This window comes from Bos grunniens, chromosome 10, assembly GCF_055505025.1.
Source record: "Bos grunniens cultivar Pamir isolate PY7600 chromosome 10, Bosgru_T2T1.0, whole genome shotgun sequence".
NCBI classification, from domain to species: Eukaryota; Metazoa; Chordata; class Mammalia; order Artiodactyla; family Bovidae; genus Bos; species Bos grunniens.
The window spans coordinates 15,115,273-15,138,021 of NC_141174.1; the positions used below are offsets into that span (position 1 = coordinate 15,115,273).

The 22,749-nt window shown below is 53.8% G+C and overlaps 1 long non-coding RNA gene across 3 annotated transcripts in view; it reads left to right on the plus strand.

Moving 5' to 3' along the window:
- LOC147363955 (uncharacterized) overlaps positions 1-22,749 on the plus strand; it is a 35,006-nt gene extending 12,257 nt beyond the window's left edge. For 2 of the 3 annotated variants that reach the window (XR_015133609.1, XR_015133607.1), the window contains one exon: positions 4,041-4,552. This is a non-coding gene — a long non-coding RNA (uncharacterized LOC147363955). Of the gene's footprint in view, positions 1-4,040; positions 4,553-9,150 lie in introns of those variants that run through there. The other variant, XR_015133608.1, reaches the window with a different exon arrangement.

Here is a 22,749-nt window from a genome sequence, read left to right on the forward strand (position 1 = left end):
TCACAGAAGCCTTAGGAAACAAATAATCTGTCCCACTTCAAAGGAACCGAGAGGAGGATGCTAACGTATCTAACGTGGGCCGGTAACACTCAGCACAGAAGGAAAAGCCAGGCATGACCCTCTAGGTGAGCCTTAAAAGAAGAATGTTGCACCGGTCTGGAAACGAGATTCTGACCGTGTAACCGTGACAGATTCTGATGAGAAGGAGAAGGGGAGGAGCCTAAGAGACGAGGTGCATCATCGCAGAGCTGGCGGATGAGCTCAGACTGAGAAGGACACGTTCAAAGCTGGAGGAAGGGCACAGAACCAAGGACAAGAATAAAGGCGCGTCTGAGCTGGCAAGAATAGAACCCGTCCCGCTGCACCCCGCCTGGGGCTGAGGCTTGCAGAAAGGGCCAAGGGCAAGACAGCGTTTCAGAAGATTGGAGAGGGGAGAGGGAAAGAAGGGAGCTTTAAAAGTTTGGCTAGAATCAGGAAAACCTGCTTGGGGTGAGGGCTAGTTTAGCTTTCATGGATGACAGATACACCCAGATGCTATTTGTGGTTGATCTTCTCTGTAAGGAGAAAAGAATAAGAAGCATGGCTTTTTTTTTTTTTTTTTAATGAAAAGAATAGCACAAATATTAGCGAGAGAAAATTGGAACCCAGGACTGGGGAGAGGACATAGCTGTAAGAAGATGAGATCCCCATCACAGGAGGCATTCAAGCAGAGGGTAGAGGAACTTCTCATCATGGGTGTGGTAGAGGTGATTTCTCTGAGACTTTATAGACTGGACACAATCCATTGCTGGGCCTTCTGACCCTTGGTCCCCCTCCCACTCGCACACCACAGTGAAGGAAAGCTTGATAGTATCCTAGAGGCGCTCTTGCTTGCTTGGCTTTGGTGAGGAGGTGGTATAGAATGACAGCATCGCTTTCAGAGCCTTGGCTCAAACTGGGTACTTCTGGGCAAATCGGAACCTTACGATACGATGGCTTCATGACCTTAAAAGTACAACTCGGATATTCAGTTTGTTTTTTTTTAAACCGCCAAGCACTGAATGCAACCCCTGTCACGAAAAATCCTGATCCTCCTGCATTCTGTGCCCCTGCCCAGCCCCGACCCTCTGTGCCTCCCAGTCTGTTCTTGGTGGCCTTAGGCCTCACCGAGAAGCACAGAGGAGCAAGGCGAGGGCCTCTCTGCTGGATGGTGGGGACAGCCAGACCCTGCTTTCCTCCACCTCTGCCTTTCCCGTTTGTTTTCCTCCTGTCCCCTTCTCTGCCTTTAAGGCTGGCAGGATTAGCTGACAGGGATGAGCCCGGGCCCCTGTCGTCCGTCTGTCCATCCAGTGAGGGGATGGTGGGGATGCTCACGTGATCCGTCAGACTCCCGCCCCCCGACCCCCCCACCATCAAGGATTTACGAGGTGCCTCGAGGTCCACTCCCCGTGTGGTGACTGCAGGTGGGAGGGAAGGAGACAGAGACAGGGTCGCCCTTGGCTGGAGGACAAGACTCCGCAAGACATTTTCTTTGACCTTGAGAAGTCCTTCCACCAGCCCTGCCTCTCTGGAGACCTAGACGGGGGTGTCTGGAACTTACCCTGTTGGTGGGCTGCTTGCACACATTCTCTAGCTCAGTTGAGCCCAATTCCCGGTCTGGGAGACAGGGTGAGTGCAGGACCCAGGGCCGCTGTGGGTATCAAGGCTGCAGTCACCTTGATACCCGCAGATGTCAGAGTCTCGCTCGGCCCGCCCTGCCCTGGGCTGACTGCCTTTCTCCCCTGCTCTGCCTTTAGATCCCAGCCGCCTCTTTTCAGGCCCAGTGGAGCGTCTTCTCACCTCTCTGGGCCCCAGCGTGTGATGCAAGGGGCCGGGTAGTCATGCAGCCGCCTGCTCCCCTTTCAGGAGAGGAGCCTCCAGTCTCTGGAGTCTTTCAAGTGCCTTTCCCTTTTTTTTTTTCAAGATCAAACAAATAAACCTGTTGTTTATTCTTTTTATATACAACATCTGATGGCCGCAGAAAAGAAGCGAAAAGGGTGTCTAATAAGAGTCACCACCTAAAAAAGTCACTAGGAGCATTTTGGTGGATATGATGTTTTCTGTCTTCCCCAGACACTGAGAATTCATCAGAGACAAGTCAGGCAGGGCCCCCGAGCTTTAAGAGCGCACATGTCAGTGGGAAAAATGACACGTAACCTATGTAACATCTACTGACGAGCAAGACAGCTCCCTCTCTCCTCTGCTTCCATCTCTCCTGCCATTGATTTCCTCCCCAGAAGCCTTCCTTTGGTTTCACACATCTACTCTGTGGCAGGAAGAGGCTTTTGTGTGTAACATGAGGTGCCGGACACACGTCTGGGGTGGGCTCTGTTCTGGGCGGGGAGAAGGCAGCCAGCACCTTGTCGGAGGCAGGATGATCAGGGCTCCTTGTCTCAAGGCTCCTTGTGCCCCACGCTGCCTGGGATCGACGGCTGTACCGCAGGGCGTGGAAGGAAGGGCTTCTTGTAGATGTGCCCTTGGGCCGAGTCACGGCGACAGCCGAGCCAGGGACCAAGACCCAGTTGACTACCAAGATGCCAGTTGCCAGGGCGGGGAGGGCTCCCGTTGCTCTTTCTTGCCTCCCAAGTGGTGTGAAGGGGAAGGAGGGGTGGTGAGGTGATGAGGAAGGCAGGGAAACTGAGAGGGGAGGGGAGGAGAACCAGCCTCGTTTCTATAGCAACCACACATGTGAGCCAGCTGCTGTCACCATGGAAACAAAGGGGAGCCTGCTCAGAGGCTGAGCGCTCTCAGGGGAAACACAATTTTTGACAAAAAAAAATACCCTTTGATAAAAATAAAGAAAAAATAATGAAAGCCACCCACTCTGGGATTCGGGGGCCCTGCCGAATGAGGTGACAAAGGAAAAGAGGGGGGCTGGGCCATGGGGGAGGAGGCTGCAGCCTGGCACTTCTGCCAGCTGCAGAGAGTTGCCGAGTCAGTATTTTTGAGCCAAGGGGGGCTTGGAGAGCACCCCACTTGATGGCTGAGGGACGGAGGTCCAGGGAGGGAGGCAGGAGGCTCCCTTCGGGTCCCAGGGCAGGAGGAAGCAGCTCAGGGAAACCCAGGGGCTCTTGGGAGAAGGGAAGGGACACACTGGTTCTAGCTGGTGGCTGACTGTAGCCTGGGGGCTCCTCTTGAGGCAGTGCGTGGAGATGGGGGCAGGGAAGAGAGACAGAAATGGCCAAATTTATGCCCCTTTCCCTAGAGTAGGGGGTATGGCAGGTGTTTTGGCCTCTTTCTTCTCCCTCTACTCCATCCCCTCCCTGGTGGCTCAGTGGTAAAGAATCCACCTGCCAATGTAGGAGATTTGTTTGAATTCTATCCCTCGGTTGGGAAGATCCACTGGAAAGGAAATGGCAACCCACTCCAGTGTTCTTGCCTGGAGAGTCCCATGGACAGAGGAGCCTGCTGGGCTATGGTCCATGGGGTCACAAAGAGTCGGACACGACTGAGCGACTAACACAGACACACACACACATTGCTGCTAAGCTCAGCTTTCCAGGGTTTTGGCTGTCTCTCAGGGGACCAAGCCCAGATGAGTCCCCACCAGCAGGGCTGGAGAGAACTTGTCAGCCAGAGCCCACAAGGGAGCCTCCTAGTCTAAAGGCAGGAGGGGAGGAAGGGTGGAAACGCCCAGAGAAGGATGAGCTGGCTTCTCCAGGGAAAGCCTCACTCAACCTAAAGCATCAGCATGATGGAGGCAGGGCAGCCAGGCAGCATCACGGGGCGCTCGGTTCTAGACTAGATATTTGGCCAGGAGGAGACGCTCTTGGTAAGGGGTCCCGTCCAGGGGCGATCAGTCAAGACACAGTTATTACAAGAAGGTGAGGGCTTAAAAAACAACAACAAAAAACAATCAATGCTTTAATACAAGGGTTTCTGAACTGCAGGTTCCTTGCAGTACAGCCGGCCCCCGGCCACAAAGAGACGCAAAGCGGGGGGCTCTGAGTGCCCTCCCAGTTCACCGGGAGCTTCTCTGCTCCTCTTTTTTATATGTTTTTTTTCTCCTTTCTCTCACATAGCACTTTCCCAAATGTCATCTCATGTGCTGCCCTCTGAGAACACAAGAGAAGCAGATGTGCTCAAACCCATTGTAAAGTAGAGGACACAGCCTCAGAGAGCTAGAATTCAGACCCCCCAGCTCCAGAACCAGACGCCGAAGACCCCGTTTCACAGGAAAGGGACAATGAGACGTAAGTGAAGGTGCCCTCTGACAGGCTCTCCCAAACTCTCCCTGAAGAGGACAGAGGTGAGAGAGGACGTGATCCACGGACGGCTCAGGTCAAGGACCCAACAGCCAGAAGTGATCTTGCTGCCTCTTGCCCTGGAGGTCCCTCCCCTCTCTCCTTGGGGGCTTTGTGGGGTCTCGGCCAGGGGGTGCGGGGACCCCCGGGAGGGAGAGGTGAAGACCTAAGGGGTGGCAGGGCCTGGGAGGGTGGGACTCTGCCCTCAGCTTCCAGGAGCGCCTCTTGCCTGCTTGTCAGCTGCCCTGGGCTCTCCCCACCGCCCCACCCCACTCCTCAGCCTCCAAGGCGGAGACCACGTGGGTGAGTTGCCATGGAAACTACGGAGTTCTCTTTGAAAGCCAGGCTGGTGGAATCAGAGCTGGCTGGGGGAAGAGACCCCGGCTGGGAACTGAGGTGGGGCAACCACACCTGTTTGGCCAGTGCCCTCCGGGGCTCAGCCCTTCTCACCAGAAACCGTCTGTTTTTAGGTTTCACCAAGAGCTCTTTCCCCATAGATGACCCGCCTCCCGCGGTCCCATGGCTGCTGCCCTCTTTCCCCACACCCGTCTGAGCCCCGTCCTGATTCCCCAGAAAAGAGGGAGTCGATTATCCCGGTTATACAATACGGGGTGGCAAAAACCCAAGAGAGACAGTTTTTGCCATACAAGGGGCGGGAACGGAACCTCAGGGATTATCAGGATTAAAGGATGTGTGTGTGTGTGTGTGTGGGAAGGAAGGGGGCCCGCTGGGACATGATGCTCCAGAGATGGGAACCCGGACCCCTACCCCATCCCCTACCCACCTGGTTCAACAGCAAGAAATCTGGCTTGGGCCAGGAAACCAGAAGGCTCGGAGTCTGACCCGAGATGGAGCCAGGGGCTTGAGCTAGCCTCAGTTAGAGTCCCCCCCAGCCACACCCAGGCCCCCCTGTGCCCTGCACAGGCCTGGTTTACAGACTGTGCTGGGACTGTGCTTGGGTCTTGTTGGCTGTCACTCTGCCCTGCCCCCCACCACTACTCCCAGTGATAGCAGAGGAGTTAAAAATTTTCTTTCTGCACTTTGCTGTGTGACTTGGGGCAAATTGCCTCCTCTGGCTGAGCCTCAGCTTCCAACCAAGAGGTAAAAAAAATAAATGCCTCATAAGGTTGCTGGGGATTAAAGCAGACAATGCATTCGAAATGCTTAGCATCGCACCTGGTGTCAACAAAAATAGAAGTATGATTACTATTATTACCTATCCCTCAACATCCCAAACAAGCCCCATCTCCTCCAGGAACCCTTTTTTCTTCCAAGGAGAGAAAACTGGCGCTCAGACAGGAGCAGCCACCGGTGCCAAGCACTTCCCGTGTGTGCGTTCTCTCCCTGCGTTCTCGCAGCCACCCCAGGATGGAGGTGCCTTTGTTATTATCCCCATTGCACAGAAGTGGATGGTGGGGTGCAGAAAGTGTCTTGCTCAAGGTTATCTGCTGCTAAGAAGCAGAATCAATATTTCAAGCTCAGCCTGTTTGGTTTTAAAGCCTCATGCTTTTTCTATTACAATGTGCCCCTCCTATATAAAACAACCCCCACCCCTCCCCAGCCCTTTGCTTCCAGTTTGAAGCAGGTTATGATTGCTTCTAAGTTCTTCCTTCTCACCTGGACTCACCAGGGCAGAGAGTAAGGAAGTAAGCAGAACCAGGGAAGGTGAAGATTCAGACACTCCCTGCTCCATGGGCTGCACGCAGCCGGGAGCTAGGAGCCAGGTGGGGCATTTGTGAGAAGCAGGTGGCCTGGCATAAGAATCCCGGCAGGGAGAGGGTTCCAGGTGCCCTAGGGGTCGTCTGGATCCCGTGACAGACTCTCCCCAACCCACTCTGATTTTCTGCTCTGCTCTGACCTTGGTTTCTGGACCCCAGTCTCCCAGGCCAGGGCTGGGGAGGGCTTGAGGGATGACCTTGACCTGGCTTTGTCTGCCTGGGGATTCAAAGTGTCTCTTTTAGGTGAAGAGAAGAGAGAGAGGAGGAGGTGGAGGGTAAGCGGGGAGAGAAAGGAGACACAGGAGGGAAGGAGGAGGAGGGAGGAAATGGGGAGGGGAAGGGAAGAGAAGCGAAGCTGCTGGAGGAGCGGGTGGAGGGAAGGACACAGGGGAGGGAGGCAGGCGAGGACGACTGGCTGCCAAGTGTGATTCTGAGCTCTGAGGGAGAAGAAAGGATGAGAAAGCAAGAAATCCGCTTCAAGAGAAGGATGGAAGGGGGAGGGCGATGAGGAAGGGCGAGAAAGTGAACGAGGGAGAGAGAAAGCTGCGGGTGGGGGGGAGGGGAAGGAAATGCACGGATGCGGCCTGGGGTAGGGGAGAGAAAGATGAACAAAGAGGAGATTGAGCAGCTGCCCCGTCTCCCTTCTGCCAAGGGAAGGCTGTGAGTGAATGCACTGGGAGCCAGCCCTGCTTGGTCTCAGTGGCTCCTGCCTGGCACCACATCCTTTCTGGCTCAGCAATTTCTTTGGGGGGTGGTAGGGGGTTGGGAGGCACGGGGACACCGTCCTCCGCCATCCATTCCTTTTCTGGAGCAGCATCTTGTCTGAGGTCCCAAGGAACCTCCCAAGTCTTCATGGCTAGCGCCTGGTCCTCAGAGTTCTCCCCAGGGGCACTGTCCCGGACCACCTTTCCAGAAGCTTCCAAAGAGGCAGAAACCAGTTGCTGAGCAGGTGTGCACGCAGCCAAGGAATTCTCCCTTCCTCTCCCTGCTGAAACGTGACACGGTTCTTCTTCGGAGGCAGTGCCAAGCCGAAGGCTCCACTTTAACAAAAGAACTGAAATGAACTGAGATCTTAGTCGGAACTCAGCAGGTTGTGGGTTTCATCTCATCCAATCTTCACAGCAACCCTAAAGAGGTCCATACTGCTATTGTTTCCATTTTCCAGAAGGGAAAGGACAGCTAAGAGGGGCAAATGTTGATCAACAGGTGTTGATTTGCCCAGCTCACACTGAGGAGGGACCTGGGGGTCTAACTGGTGGAGACAGAGGTCAAGGCCTTCCTGAGATTTAAATCCAGGGCAGGGGCTGAGGCTGCAGGATGTGGGTGCAGGGTTGGCAGCTCTGAGGGGCCATGGGGGAGCTCATGGTCTACGATGGTTCTGGAAGGTCTTGGAAGTCTCCGTGCCTCAGTTTCCCCACCTGACATCAGCATTGCGGGAGGAATGTGTTGGGGTGGGGTGGGGGCGGAGGAGCTGGCCTGAAGAGCCAGGGCACAAAGTGAGGCCCTCTGTGAGGGTGGTGTCCACTTGGCAGGGAGGAAGACCTGGCCATGTGGAAGGAAAGCTGTGTAAATAGCATGCCCTTCCCATCAGGATCTCCAGGGAAGTCTGGCTGGGTTGGTAATACAGCCCTGCTTTCATGAGGCTTCCATGAACCTTTCAATAAAGCGCTTTGATCTATGGGCTCACTCACAGACACACACACACACACACACCTCATACTTATCTTCACAGCCACCTTCCAGGGCACATAAAGTATGCCTGGCTTTATTTTATGAGGCTGGAGGAAGCCAAGGTCACTCAGCCAGCAACAGGGAGAGCAGATGGAGCCTGGATGCAAAGGCAGTGTGATAAAGTTGCTGCCCTCAAGGGTACCCCGTGGACGTCCAGGGCAACAGCGGGTCCTCAGCACCCACTCTGCGCCCAGGCCTCATCCCCTCTCCCACCTCCACAATACCCAGGGGGGTCATTCCTCAGACCCTGCTTATGCTATTATTCCCTTGGCACTGCCCGGCAGCCTCTCTGAGTCCCTCTCCAGCCTGAGTGAGGAGCTTTGCCTGCCCCTCATCGCCCTGCAGGGCCCTGCTAGATTCTTCTGTCACCTTGGGTCAGGGTCCACGTTAGAGTACAGGTTTGGCAAAGGGCTTCCCCTCTGACCCCCCGGCCCCCCTGCCCTGCAAGATGGCAGCTGCCCTTCCCCAGGGACCAGGGATGCAGCGGCTCTTGTAGCCTGTGGTTACCATGGTGACGGCCCTCCGTTGGTTTCCGTGGGGGGCGGTGGTGAGGGCTGATGTCAGGGATGGCGTGTGTGAGCGCCTGCACTGTGTGTCCATTTTCAGCTCCAGGTGAGCGGCGGGGGCCCTCAGGGAGTGGGACCCCTGCCTCCAGGTGGGGGGCTGTCTCTCCCTGAAGCACTGTCTCAATAAGCTCAGCTGCGTCCTGGGGGCAGGGAAGACTGCATGAGAGACTGGAGGACACTGAAGTGAAGAAGGATGCTCCAGAAGGAAAACGGGAGGTTGGGGGGGCAGGTGGAGATGGGCATCCATACAGTTGTCCAAGGCGGAAGGCCTGGGTGGAGGCGGGGCGGGGTAGGCAGGAAGGAGGGAGCCAGGGCGGCAGAAGGGGGACCAAGAAGGATCCAGAGCCTCAGGGGGGCAGACCTGGGGAGGGCTGGGCCCCTTATTTCTGCCATCCACAACCCCCACCTTCCCGGAGTGGGTGGGGTGGGTGGGGGTCTCCTGCTGCGCTTCCCCCCCAGGCCGAGAGAAGGTCCCTCTGCTCCTCCGACATGATCTGTAATTTCCGGCAGACATTTGAGGTCCCTGACATCTGCATAATGTGGGCCAGTCTCTTAGCAACGGGGAACAGCTGTCTGGCATTTCCAAGATTAAACTGTAACTATACACGGTCCTTGCCAGGGGGAGGGGGAGGGAGAGAGGGGATAAACACTGCCTCCTGGCATTTTCAAACTCATTTAGCTTTTATTCATTTCCTGCCTCCAGTAAAGAGGCCAGAGATTCAGGCTGGGCCAGGCTGTTCCACCCCTGTCTCTACCATGGTTGCTGAGGTTGCAGATGGCTCTTCACCCAGATCTTTTGGCTCATGGGAGCGGGGAGAGGGGTCGGGATACAGCACTAGCCTCTTTGGGTTTTATTGTATTTGTTTTATGTAGGTGTGGTGATCCTGGCACACACAGGGTAAGGTGCTGCCCAGGAAGAAAGGCTGTGTGGTCCATCAGTTGAAGCCCCCAAGGTGGCTCCAGCCTGGTTTCATTTCCTCCAACTCGCTCCATGATCTTGGGCCAAATCCCTTTTACCTGTCTGCACCTCCATCTCCCCGTCTGTAAAAGGACATGATTCTTCTACCATCCCGAGGGCTGCTGTGAAGATAAAACGAACACGCGCTCAGGCAGTGGAGCCCTGATTGATGGTGATGGTGCCTCTCATCCCCAGTTCCCCCACCTGCTCATCATCCATGTCAGCAACCTCAGGCTCTGCTCTGGGGGACAGAAGTGGACGCAGTCCATTTTCCCCCGGGAGCCACCACCTTGAACTCCTGTTCCCTGGAGCAATGACTAACCCCGAGGGACTGAAGCTGAACTCGGCGGTCCCCATCAACATCATCCCGGGGCCTGGGCAGCTCCTGTGTCCCAGTCCTGCAGCCGGCCCTGCCGGCTCCTGCCATTTGGCCGCAGCTCCTGAACTCGTGAGAGTGTGGTGTTTTGGTTTTGCAGCGAGAAGGAAAAAATTAAAGGCCGGGTGTGGGGACAGGAGAGGAAGAGGGAGGAGGAGGGAGAAACCCTTGAGCGGCCTGGGCCGGCCAGTTCCAGGAATGCGTTCTCGGACATCAGTGCCAAAGCAGTGACCCAGGCGGGGCGGCCAGGCCGGGAGAAGGGAGAGGCCGGCTCCAGGGCGAGAGCTTGCCTCTTCCCCACCCCCCTAACCCTCCCACCCTGGCTGCCTCTGCTGACTCATCGCCGCTCCAGCTGGCAGGAGCCTTTTCTGGGGATGGCTGTTGCTAAGATTCCTCGGACATGACTGATTACTTCTCCTCGAGCCTGGTGAAAACATGTTTGTAGATTGCACGCAAACACACGCACCCGCTCCTGTGGATACCTGCCCACGTGGGTTTTGTGCCCAAGTGTGTGTCTTCTTCACCCAGGTCACCAGACATGCCTCCTGTTGTTCCCCAAGATTCCCTGACACTTAGCTTAGCTGCTAAGCCCTAGGGTCCTGAAGAAGGGCGCAGACACGCCAGGTTTCCCCCACCCCGGCCAGTAATTCAGGCAGTGGGGCGGCCGCCAGTGTCTGGGCCTGCTTTAATCTGAAGGAGTTTTCAGGTTGCCTTGAACACATTCTTGGCCTCTGTCCCTCCTCCCCTCCCTGGGTTGCTCAGTGGCCTTCATTCTGCTGTAATGATCTAATCTTCCCTTCTCCCTCTGCCTGCCAGTTTTTTTGATGTTTGCTGTTCCAGGCACTCAGCTGGGAGCTGGAATGTTCTAGAGCTGGATTCCTGGCCTGGACCTGACGCCCCAGGGGGCTCCTGGCGGTGGGGGAGTGGGGAGAGCTGCCCAGTGGCTCTGTTGCCCTGGAGAGGGGGGACCGCAGTGAGGATTCATGGATGACAAGTGCTCGGTCTTTCTCTGGGCTCTGCCGGGCCCCAGAGTCTTGGCTGGGGGGGTCCAAGGGCTCGGAGCGGGGGGATGTCAGCGTGCAGCCGTGGACACCCAGCCTCTGGTTGCCAGCGCCGCGTATGAGCTTAGTCACCTTGGGCTCTTGCTGCCTTGGTTTCCCCACCCGCTGGGCTGAAATTGGACTCCTTGAGGAGCCTGCCAGGGTTTTACCATGACAGGGCTTGGCAGGGTGCTTGGGCACCAGGCAAGGTTGTTTGTCACGGGTTCTCGCCGGGGTGGAGGGGCAGGCGGGCCCGTGCCAGCACGGAGCCCACGCGCTTCCTCTCGCCAGCTCTGCTGGGCTCAGGCTCAAGTGTGGCTTCTTTACAGGGACCCACCCCGGGGGCCCAGATCCCATGAGCAGGCGCTCTCAGCCGTGATTTAGTGGCGGTTGCTAAGGAAGGCCTGGTACCCAGCCTGGAGGGTTGAGCTGTGGCCAACCTGGATTCGGTAGGCGAGGCGAGGCTCCTGCCAGCCGCAGGAAAAATCCTCTTTTCTGAGCTCAGGGTCCTCTGGCCTAAGATGAAGACAAGGCCGGGTTCACGGCTCCTGCTGATTTTGACATGAGATGATGCAGGGCAGGAGTGGAAATGAAGAGTAAAGCAACGACAAGATGTAAAACGGGCTTTAGGCATCAGTCTGTTGCCTAATGCTCCTGGCAGCGGGACCCGTCTACTCCAGGGACCACTGCTGGGACCCCAGAGTTCAGCCTCTGGGCTTCCAGGCACATGAGCTTCCTTTTTGACTGTTTTACTCTGTAATTCCCAAACCTGACAACCCAGATAGAAGCTCTAGCCCCCTCCTGGTGAGAGTAAGGCTAGCAAGCGGGGTGCTGGCTTTGTCCAGTGCGGCTGCAGTTGGGGGTGTGGGCCAGCTATTTTCCAGATAAAGGAAACAGAGGTGCAGAAATGTAAAGAGAATGAGATTGTTAGTCGCTCAGTCATGTCCGACTCTTTGCGACCCCAGGGCATGTAGCCTGCCAGACTCCTCTGTCCATGGAGGAAGAGGAGTATTTTCTCCAAGGAGTATATATCTCCAAGCAAGAATACTGGAGTGGGTTGCCATTCCCTTCTCCAGAGCATCTTCCTGACCCAGGGATTGAACCCGGGTCTCCTGCATTGCAGGCGGATTCTTCACCGTCTGAGCCACCAGGGAAGCCCAGAGTTGTAAAGAAGCATCTAGTAAGTAATAGGGCCAGGATTCCAGCCACAGAAGTTTGTCTCCAGAGCCCAGACCTTAACCACGTCCCTTATCGTCTCCCCGTAACTGTCATGTCCCAGGATGGCAAAGCAACACCAGGCACTTTCACCTTCCCCGCTGTTGCTATGGGCAGAACAGAAAACTATTCCCATAGTCCGTTTCCAGCTCGGCTTCAGCCTCTGCCCTCCGGGGAGCCCACAGATTGGTGTCTCGTGAGATGAGCGTCATGGCCAGTTTTATTACTTCATTCGCTGCTGAATGACCTGAGGCAGAGTGACCTTCAGCCGCTTGGACTGTCTCCTCCCCTTCTGTATCGTAGGCTTATGGGACTCCTGGCTTCCTTTGTTGTTCTGACATGCAACAGATCTTAGAAATGCCTTCTTCTAGCACAAAGTTACAGATGCTACCGATGTGCCTGCTCTCAGACGCGCAGACACAGGTACACACACATGCAGAGACACATAAAGGAGCAAAGTCTTAAACAGACCCCGCCAGATCAGTCAGGCTTCTGGGAGTCTTGTGTGTTTGTTGCATTTTCTGCGCTAGGAATGATCAGGGAGCAGCTGTGAGCAAACACTGACTAGCTGGGCTCTCACACACTTGTAGTTATCACGAGCTTTTTTAGCCAGTGCTGCACACACACAGACACACACACGTGTTCTTGTTCCTGAGTCTTGTCTTCCTGTCTAGACCCAGACCATAACGCATTTGGGAGGAGGATGCATCCCCAATACTGCTTGCCATGGTGCAGCCTCCATTGGGTGATCAGTTTGTCTTTGTGCTTTGATGGGTAAAGGAAGGACAGTGGGTGATTTATGCTAACAGAATTTTTTAGTTCGATGCATCCACCACCCTTCTGATACCTTCAGTAGCCAGTACTGGGACCAAATCCCTCATCCCTCTATCTAAGCAGGCTTCTCACTCAGCTCCCCCATGCCGACCTCCCAGCGCCTGCAAAGGGTGCATCCTGCATCCCTTTGACCTCTACCCATCCCCTCCCTTCCTTTTCCATTTCACACACAGGGCTTTGAGTCAGTCACACACATACTGCCTTCTTCTCCCCCTCAACCCCTTTGATTTTCCTTTCCGGGGAAGAGCTAGGTGGAGGCCTCTGCATGGCTGTCAGAAACAAAAAGGCTTGGAGCTGAAGGGGCTGAGCCCCAGGCCTGTGGGAGACACCCGGTGAGAGCCTGTGTTCAGTCGCTCAGTTGTGTCTGACTCTTTGCGACCCCATGGACCTTAGCCCACCAGGCTCCTCGGTCCACGGGGATATTCCAGGCCACCCCATGAATGCAGTGAAAGGAATACTGGGGTGGGCTGCCATTTCCTACTCCAGGGGATCTTCCCGACCCAGGGATTGAACCTGCACCCACTCCTCCTCATTTAGACATTCCCTCCCTTGAAGCCCGCCTGGGGAACCGGAAGTACCAGAACTGTAACCGGACCCCTGGGAGCCGCAGGGTGAGCCTGTGGCAGTCTTCAGGAGGGTGGGGCCTGAGGAAATTAAAATGCTCCGAGTCCTGCTGCAATACCCAGGGCCTCCAGTGCGTGGCGCCTCGGGGTTTAGAGGCTGGAATGAGTGAGTGAAGTCGCTCAGTCGTGTCGGACTTTTTGCGACCCCATGGACCGTAGCCCACCAGGCTCCTCTGTCCACGGGATTTTCCAGGCAAGAGTACTGGAGTGGATTGCCATTTTAGGTGAGGACAAAACACACGTGCGTTCATCCGTCTCCCTCCACGGCCCGAGGAGGATGGGAAGGAAGCCAGTGATGGTGCCTGCTGGCTTCTGGGCTCTGGTTAGGCTGGAAGTGACTAGTCTGAGCCTCCCCTGCCCACCTGACTGTACAGCAGCTTTGCTTGGGGGTGAGGTGAGGCGGGGGCGGGGGCGGGGGCTCTGCTCCCTGGAGCTGAAGAGATGTACACAGTGTACGTGGCCCTTTCTGTGGCGGGGGGGTAGCCCCAGGAAGCTGAGCAGAGCTCCTGGAGCCGGCTTGCTGGGATGGGGGTGTGCCTAGCATCATCTCCCCCTTGTGTCAATTCAGGCCTGGGATGAGACCTCTGCTGTCCCCAGTCTCATGGAGCACGACGCGTGTCTTTGTAGGGGTGCTTCTCCTGGCCTTGAGGCCGGGGGACAGGGCCGCCCCTCTGCTCCACCCGGGCCTCCTGCCTTGGCTTCCCCAATCCCCTAGGGTCGGTGGGTGGAGAAAATCTCTCGCCATCATCGTCGGCCTGCTGGTTACACAGCGACCCCTGGTGGTTATTGGGCACCATTACAGGGAGCCTTTTATGGGGTCCTTGGTTCCAGCATGACTGCAGCCATGAAGTAAAAAGACGCTTACTCCTTGGAAGAAAAGTTATGACCAACCTAGACAGCATATTAAAAAGCAGAGACATTACTTTGCCAACAAAAGTCCGTCTAGTCAAGGCTATGGTTTTTCCAGTAGTCATGTTATGGATGTGAGAGTTGGACTGTGAAGAAAGCTGAGCGCCGAAGAATTGATGCTTTTGAACTGTGGCGTTGGAGAAGACTCTTGAGAGTCCCTTGGACTGCAAGGAGATCCAACCAGTTCATCCTAAAGGAAATCAGTCCTGAATGTTCATTGGAAGGACTGATGCTGAAGCTGAAACTCCAATACTTTGGCCGCCTGATGCGAAGAGCTGACTCATTTGAAAAGATCCAGATGCTGGGAAAGATTCAAGGCGAGAGGAGAAGGGGACAACAGAGGATGACATGGTTGGATGGCATCACCGACTCAATGGAGATGAGTTTGAGTAGGCTCTGGGAGTTGGTGATGGACAGGGAGGCCTGGTGTGCTGCAGTCCATGGGGTCACAAAGAGTGAGACACGACTCAGCGACTGAACTGAACTGAACTGGTTCCAGCACCCCACTGGGCATCTGAGCAAGGGGTTGGGTTGTGTGCGTGTGCATGTGTGTGTGTGTTTGGGGTGTCTCAGTCTATTCCCACCATTTTCCCCCAGCCCAGAGTCCTGGGCACTGGGGGACAAGGATATAAATTTTGGAAGGATTCAATGCTCCATGTCACAAGGACTTCTGAGGGCCTGTCCAGGTTTTGATGAGGTAACTGTTGGCCAGTAGGATTGGATGAGGTTTCCAGAAAGGTCTTAGAGGGACTTGACCTGGGTTAAGCCCTCTGCTTCAGCTTGGGAATGTTTGGGGGCAAACTTGCCCTCAGGGGTGAGTTGAAATCTGTGCCACGCCCTGAGCCAGAATTAACAGACCCTGGTGGGGACCCGCTGGGTGATCTGATTCCACACAGTTCCTCTGGCAGCGACCATTCCCCCACCCCACCCCCAAACACACCAAGGGGCTGCACCTGTGTGCTTTTAGGACCGCAGAATGAATGGGAAGGGCTTTGAGCAGCCGGTTGTCCACCTCTTATTTTTCACACGACTTAGGCAAGATATGGGGCTACTGAATGGAGAACCGCCCCTAGGGCACCTCCCTCCCTGGAGGCCAGGCGGCAGCAGGTCACTTCCTGTGGACTGTGCCAAGCTGGGAACCAAGTTGGTCCTCCCTCAGAGCACTGCCCGGTGTCTGAATGCAGGGCCTTCCCTGCCGATTCTCTCTGGAGGTCATAGGCACTCTTGCTTTTCTCTCCTTCCTCAGTTACTCTGGGTTGAGAAGTGCTGGATTTAGACTGGTGGGCTGGAATCCAGTTTCAGAGTATCACTGTGTGACCTTGATTCCCAAACCATTTCGTGCCTCAGTCTCCTCATCTGTATAATGGTCATGCAGGTACCTTCCAGTTTTTGAAAGGTTGCTTTATGCCACTTTGCTTTTGAAAAAGACCATTAGTACCTGTTTTTGCTAACTGAAATCCAAAGAGGATTTTTGCTTTTATGATAAAAAAGGTATAAAGTGAAGACAGCATTCAGCGTTCGTTTTGCTGCAAGCATTATATAGAGGCAATGCACACCCCAAACAGTGAGGGTGGCCCCACCAGGCTCGTTCCCAGGAAACTATACTCAACATGTCAAACTCAAGTCACTTCAAGCTTTGAACTGTGTCTGAGCATCTGTTTCTTCCTTTCCTCAGTTTAGTTCAGTTCAGTTCAGTCGCTCAGTCGTGCCTGACTCTTTGTGACCCCATGGATTGCAGCACGCCAGGCCTCCCTGTCCATCACCAACTCTCGGAGTTTACTCAAATTCATGCCCATTGAGTCAATGATGCCATCCAACCATCTCTTCCTCTGTCATCCCCTTCTCCTCCCACCTTCAAACTTTCCCAGCATCAGGGTCTTTTCAAATGAGTCAGCTCTTCGCATCAGGTGGCCAAAGTATTGGAGTTTCAGCTTTAGCATCAGTCCTTCCAATGAATATTAGGATGGACTAGTTGGATCTCCTAGCTGTCCAAGGGACTCTCAAGAGTCTTCTCCAACACCACAGTTCAAAAGCATCAATTCTTTGGCTCATCAATTTCTCTCCTAGGATAGCTACTTTATTTTATGCCATTTCAGCAAACAAAATGTTTCATAGAAACACTCTACTTCCAGGTAGTGGGAGAAGCTTGTAATGCTGCCTACTTGGCAGGGCTGTTATAAGGACTTAGTGAGTTAAGGTATGGAAAATGCTTAGAACAGCCTAGAAGAGACTTCCCTGATGGCCCAGTGACTAAGACTCCATGCTGCTGATGCAGGGGGGTTGGATTTGGTCCCTGGTCAGGGAACTAGCTCCTGGAGAAGGAAACGGCAACCCACTCCAGTATTCTTGCCTGGAAAATCCCATGGACAGAGGAGCCTGGCGGGCTGCAGTCCATGGGGTTGCAAGGGTCGGACACGACTGAGCGACTACACCCCCACCACCACCAGGAAACTAGATCTGCTCGCAACTAGGAGTTCAAATGCTGCAACTAAAGATCCTGCAACGAGGAGCTCGGGCAACAACTGAGACCTACGGTGGCCAAATAAATATTTGGAAAAAAAAAAAGGAACAGCCTGGCATGTAATTACTGCTGAGAACGCCGGCTAAGAATCATTTCCCCACCCCCCACGTGGGGCCTTCTGGTGGAGGTGGAGGGGAGTGTGTCTTGGTCGGCTTCGGCTGTCATAGCAACATGTCATAGACTGGATGGTTTAAAGAGCAGACACTTATTTTCTCACAGTTCTGAAGGCTGCCACGTCTGAGATGAGGGTTCCAGCGTGGTCAGGTTCTGCTGAGAGCCCTCTTCCTGGTGAGCAGACGGCTGCCTGCTAGCTTTCAGCTCACCTGGACTTCCCTCGGAGTCTGTGTGGGAGAGAGATTTCTGTCCTCCTCTTCTTAAAAGGATACCAAGTCTATTGGTCAGGACTGTACTCTTATGATCTCATTTAATCTTAATTTTTAAAAATTTTATCTTTATAAATATTTTTAACACCAGAAACATGTTGTATTGGGGTATAGCCGATGAACAGTGTTGTGATAGTTTCATGTTGACCTCACTTGATCTTAATTGCTTCTTAAAACCCTCGTCTCCAAACACAGCCGTATTGGGGGTTAGGGCTTTAGCATATGAATTTTGAGAGGAAACAATTCAGCCCATAGCCGAGTGGAACACTGCTCCGAGAACCCAGGTGCTGTGGGCACACCCGCCAGGGACACAGAGACCCAGACCTTTTTTTAGCCCTGTGGCAGGAGCTGGTTTTCCCAGGGGGAAGAACGGTATCAATCTGCTAGGAATCAACCAGGCCTGATGGGCTCCTCTGTCCATGGGAATTCTCCAGGCAAGAATACTGGAGTGAGTTGCCTTTTCCTCCTCCAGGGGATCTTCTGACCCAGGGATCGAACCTTTGTCTCTTATGTCTCCTGCATTAGCTGGCGGATTCTTTACCACTGGGAAGAATGCGTTCTAAGCCCTAGGTCCCTGCAATTGCAGTGCCAGGGGGGTAGACTTCCCCTGATGGGTGCCAAATATTGAGGGCAGAGCTCATGTTGATGTGTACTATACCCCAAGAACCCCTGCTCCCCATCTCTCCAACCTAGGGAGAATCCACTGCTGTGAGCTGTGCATTACCAATCCCACTTGCCTATTTTCCTGGGTGCTGTGCAGCCTGGGGCAAGGACATCCTTTTTCAAGGCGGGTATCAAATTTGAACTTGAAAAACTTGCATGGTGGCATTGGGTCTGGGTTAGGTTAGATCTCCCCTTCATAGGGCTGAGGTTGAGCCATGTCAAAGCACATGGCGGGTGAGATGTGTGGGGCAGTTCTGAGGTTTGTTGCCTCAAGCTGGAGATATAAGCTGGTAGATTCTGCCCCTCCATATGCTCAATATCCCTTCTCACAGCCCTACTGCTAAAGGGCTGTACTAGTTAGCACTGTTTCCGTTGTAGGTTATTGAAACCCAAATTAGACTAGCTTAAGCAAAAAAAGTATCACTTTCAGGCACAGTTTGATCCAGGGATTTAAACAACGTCATCAGCCTTTATCTGCCTCTTGGGTTCTCCGCTAGACTGTGTTCTGTATACTGGCTCTGTTCTAAGCTGGTAGCCTTAGACTCATCTTTCCAACCTAACAAGTCCCTAGAAACATCACTTCTGTCTTCCCTAAACCAGGGAAGAGTCTCAGGTGGCTTGCACAGGAGCATGTCCATCAGTGAACCAATTAGCACGGGGAGGGACCTCTGCCTGGGTGGTGGAACACTTGCCCATCCCTACACTCTTGAAAGGGGGTTGTTGTTTAGCAGCTAAGTTGTGTCTGATTCTTTGGGACCCCATGGACTGCAGCACACCAGGCTTCCTTGTCCATCACTATCTCCTGGAGCTGGGGGTAGGGCAGCATGATTGACAGCTGCCCCGCTACCACCTGGAGAAGGAGAGAAGCTCGCAGGGTGAGTAGAGGAAGCAGGAGGGGAAGTGAGTCGCATATGCAAAAGCCATGGCTGCCACCTTCTTCCAAGAAGGACCTGCCCAGGCTTTTTGTCTACAAATCAGAACGTCAGCGCAGGAGTGTTCAAGCTCATCAAGTCCGCCCCAGTTTACTAGACAAAGAGAGCTGAGGCCACGGTAAGTGCCTTGCTCAAAGTCATCTTCTAGTCTCCTGCAAAGGCATGACATCATTCCTGGCTCCAGCTCTAATTATTCCAGTCAAGAGCCAAGGGCAGTGGCCAGAGGGCTGTTTGAGAATCCCCTCTTCTGCCAGAGAGCCAAGAGGTGAGGGGGTTTGGCAGCGGGCTCTTCGCTGATCAGCCCAAGGCATTTGTCTCCCCTGCTTCTTGCCCTTCTCAGGATTTACAGGCCAGGAGCCCCCACCCCCCACCCCTTCTCCATCTGCCACCTGCTGAGGACAAGGAGACTGCACATGGCTATCAGGGCCCAAGAAAGTGTGGCTGGGAGACTGGCTAAGAAGGGGAAGGGGAGGTTACAAAAGCAGGGAGCCAGATCTCCATGTGTGGGAGTGATTCATCTGAGGGTCAGAAAGCTGTGCAGACTTTTAGCGGGGGTGCCGTAGGTTTGAAAAGCATAGTAAATTCTGATCAACGTGGGACTGATTCTCAACCCAAATCATTTACAGGTGCTGTCTTCATCAGGGGTCCGAACTCGGGGCAGGACATGAAGTTGGGCGAGGAACCAGAAGGGAAGGCAGCCGCCCTGCCCTCCCTCTGGCCTCATGATCTCAGGTTTTCTCTCCATCTCTGTGCACATGGCCACCTGGACCCGCCTTCACATGTCCTCCGTGTGACCACCCACCTCCCACCCTACCTGCGTCCTGCCTGCCCTTCCACTAGAGCATTGCTCTGCTTTCCTTTCGCTCCAGAAATTCTCCTGTATCTGCAGACCGGCTAGGGTCGTGCCTTCTCTAGTGGCTGCCTTGGTGGCTCTGACCCTGCTTTGCCGCCCCAGGGGACATTTCACTATGTCTGGAGACATTTGGGTTGTTGCCTATGGAGGGGTACTCCTGGCCTCTGGTGGGAAGAAGCCAGGGATGCTGCTAAAACATCTTATTCTGCATGGGATGGCCCCCACAGCAGAGAATTATCCAGCCCAGTGTATGAATGGTGCTGAGGTTCAGAAACACTGCAGCTTAGAGGGCCTGGGGCCGTGTTCCTCAGCTTTGACTCACTTCCCTCAGGCTGAACCTCCTCCTCCAGGAAAGCTGGTTTGCCTGGGTTCAGATCCCAGCACCCCTCCGTCCACTAGCTGGGTAACCTTGGGCAAATAACTCAGCCTCTCTGGGTCTGTTTCTCATCCAAAATGGGGTGTACGAGAGCATCGACCTCATACTGTTGTGAAGGGTAGGTGACTTTCAGTGCAGTTCAGTTCAGTCCCTCAGTCGTGTCCGACCCTTTGCGACCCCATGGACTGCAGCACGCCAGGCCTCCCTGTCCATCACCAGCTCCTGGAGTTTACTCAAACATGTCCATTGAGCCAGTGATGCCATCCAACCATCTCATCCTCTGTCGTCCCCTTCTCTTCCCACCCTCAATCTTTCCCAACATCAGGGTCTTTTCAAATGAGTCAGTTCTTCACATCAGGTGGCCAAAGTATTGGAGTTTCAGCTTCAACATCAGTCCTTCCAATGGAAGGTGACTTTACATCATCTATATATTAGAGGACTCTGAGATATATGTATATATATATACACACACACACACATATATACATATACAGAGAGAGAGAGAGAGAGCTGGGCTGTGAGAAAGCACTCACTATATGCCAGTGGTATTTACTCAGTGGTCCTCTGGGTTGACTCTCCCTTAGGGAACGTTTTGGAAATTTCCTGTACCTTTGAGGGTGGAGGTGAGTGGATATTGTCTTGTACTGTAGTCTTGTCTGAGAATTTACCTGTTGAAATACTTGTTTTATTAGAAACTTTTTTTTTCCTTTCTAGGGCATCAGTTAAGGCATCAGGTTGACAAACAAATATTATGTTTCTAGATAGGTTATACTATCAACAAATTTACTTGCAGGTTATTGAAGAATTACACAGTATTTTTAAACGTTTGCAGGTGTGTTGTTGTGGCTTATAAGTTTGAGGTGACTGAGCTCACGGGACCACTCTTATGATTTTTGAGTGAGATCCCCACCCCCACTCCATCCAGTTACCAACCAGGGTTCTTTGCCTCCTTAATCAACCAGAAAATGATCGGAGGCCAGATGATCCAGGCAAGGCTTTACTGGGGCCCTGCTATGGTTTTTCCTGTAGGATGTGAGAATTGGACTACAAAGAAAGCTGAGCGCAGAAGAATTGAAACTTTTGAACTGTGCTGTTGGAGAAGACTCTTGAGAGTCCCTTGGCCTGCAAGGAGATCCAACCAGTCCATTCTGAAGGAGATCAGTCCTGGATATTCATTGGAAGGACTGGTGCTGAAGCTGAAACTCCAATACTTTGCCACCTGATGTGAAGAGCTGACTCATTTGAAAAGATCCTGATGCTGGGAAAGATTGAAGGAGGAGAAGGGCACGACAGAGGATGAGATGGTTGGATGGCATCACTGACTCAATGGACATGGGTTTGGGTGAACTCTGGGAGTTGGTGATGGACAGGGAGGCCTGGTGTGCTATGGTTCATGGGGTCGCAAAGAGTTGGACACAACTGAGCGACTGAACTGAACTGCTCAAATGGGGGGAGAGAGAAGAAGCAACAGGTTCCCTTGTTTGCCCTGCTCCCCACTCCCCACTGAGCCTGTCCCTTACGTGGGTGAAGGTAGGGATGTGTCCGGGGGTCAGGCCTGGGGGGTGACCTAGGTGGACTGCCACCTCTTAGGCGGTGGTCTGTCCAGGGATGTTTGCAGTACCCTGCTTTTGCTCTCACGGAGAAGGCAATGGCACCCCACTCTAGTACTCTTGCCTGGAAAATTCCATGGACGGGGAGCCTGGTAGGCTGCAATCCATGGGGTCGCTAAGAGTCAGACACAACTGAGCGACTTTCATTTTCCCTTTTCGCTTTCATGCATTGGAGAAGGAAATGGCAACCCACTCCAGTGTTCTTGCCTGGAGAATCCCAGGGACGGGGGAGCCTGGTGCGCTGCTGTCTATGGGGTCGCACAGAGTCGGACACGACTGAAGTGACTTAGCAGCAGCAGCAGCTTTTGCTCTCAACACCCTGTTTTTGCTCCAGGATCCTTAAAAGTGGCAGTTGGGTGTTTTGATCTCTTGGTGTCTTTTGGGTCAGAATTTGCCCCAACCTCGGCATGCGTGGGGTTATTTTTAGTCCCATACGGTTTCTTTGTATTTTGTTGCTCAGGGAGAGGTGTGACCAGGTGCAAGCATGTAGCTCCGCTACAAAGGGTCCCAGGTCCCAGCCTGTCTCACCCCTACCCTCTAAACTGAAGACTTGGCACAGAGGCACATGTTGAAGCAACTCTCCGCAGCTCTCTCCCTGCCCTCTAGACACACCCAGGATGAACCCGATCCAACACTGCCCTCTGCCCTCCTCCACCTGCTCTGCAAGCGCAGGCCCGCAAGAGTGGACCTCAACCGCGTGGGCACGCAGAGCCAGGCTGGGGCACCCCCAGCAGAGGCAGGCACCCAGCCCCACCTGCTGCCTGGTCTAGAAAAAGTCCCAGTGTTCTGAGGAAAGGTTTCGCTTCCCACTGCACTCTCCCGTCCACTCAGCCCCGGGCTCCTGCATTTCAGTGTTGGTCTGGACTCCATACCTTCCCCTCCCCCGAGAGAAACACTCGGTGCGCTCTGTCATATTTATCCTTGTTATGAAATGATTGTTGTAAGAAAAAATGGACAGTCACAGAAATAGAAGTCACACCTTCTCCTGTTATACAGAAACAATTCTGCTAATATTTTGATTTTTTTCTTGGAAATCACACCCCTGTGTTCCATTTTATTTTTTAACAACCCATTTGCACATGCTGTTTTGTAACCTGCCTCCCCACCACCCCCCACCGCCCACTCAGCTATGTATCTTAAACATCTTTCCAGGTCATTAAATATTCTTCTACCAAGAAA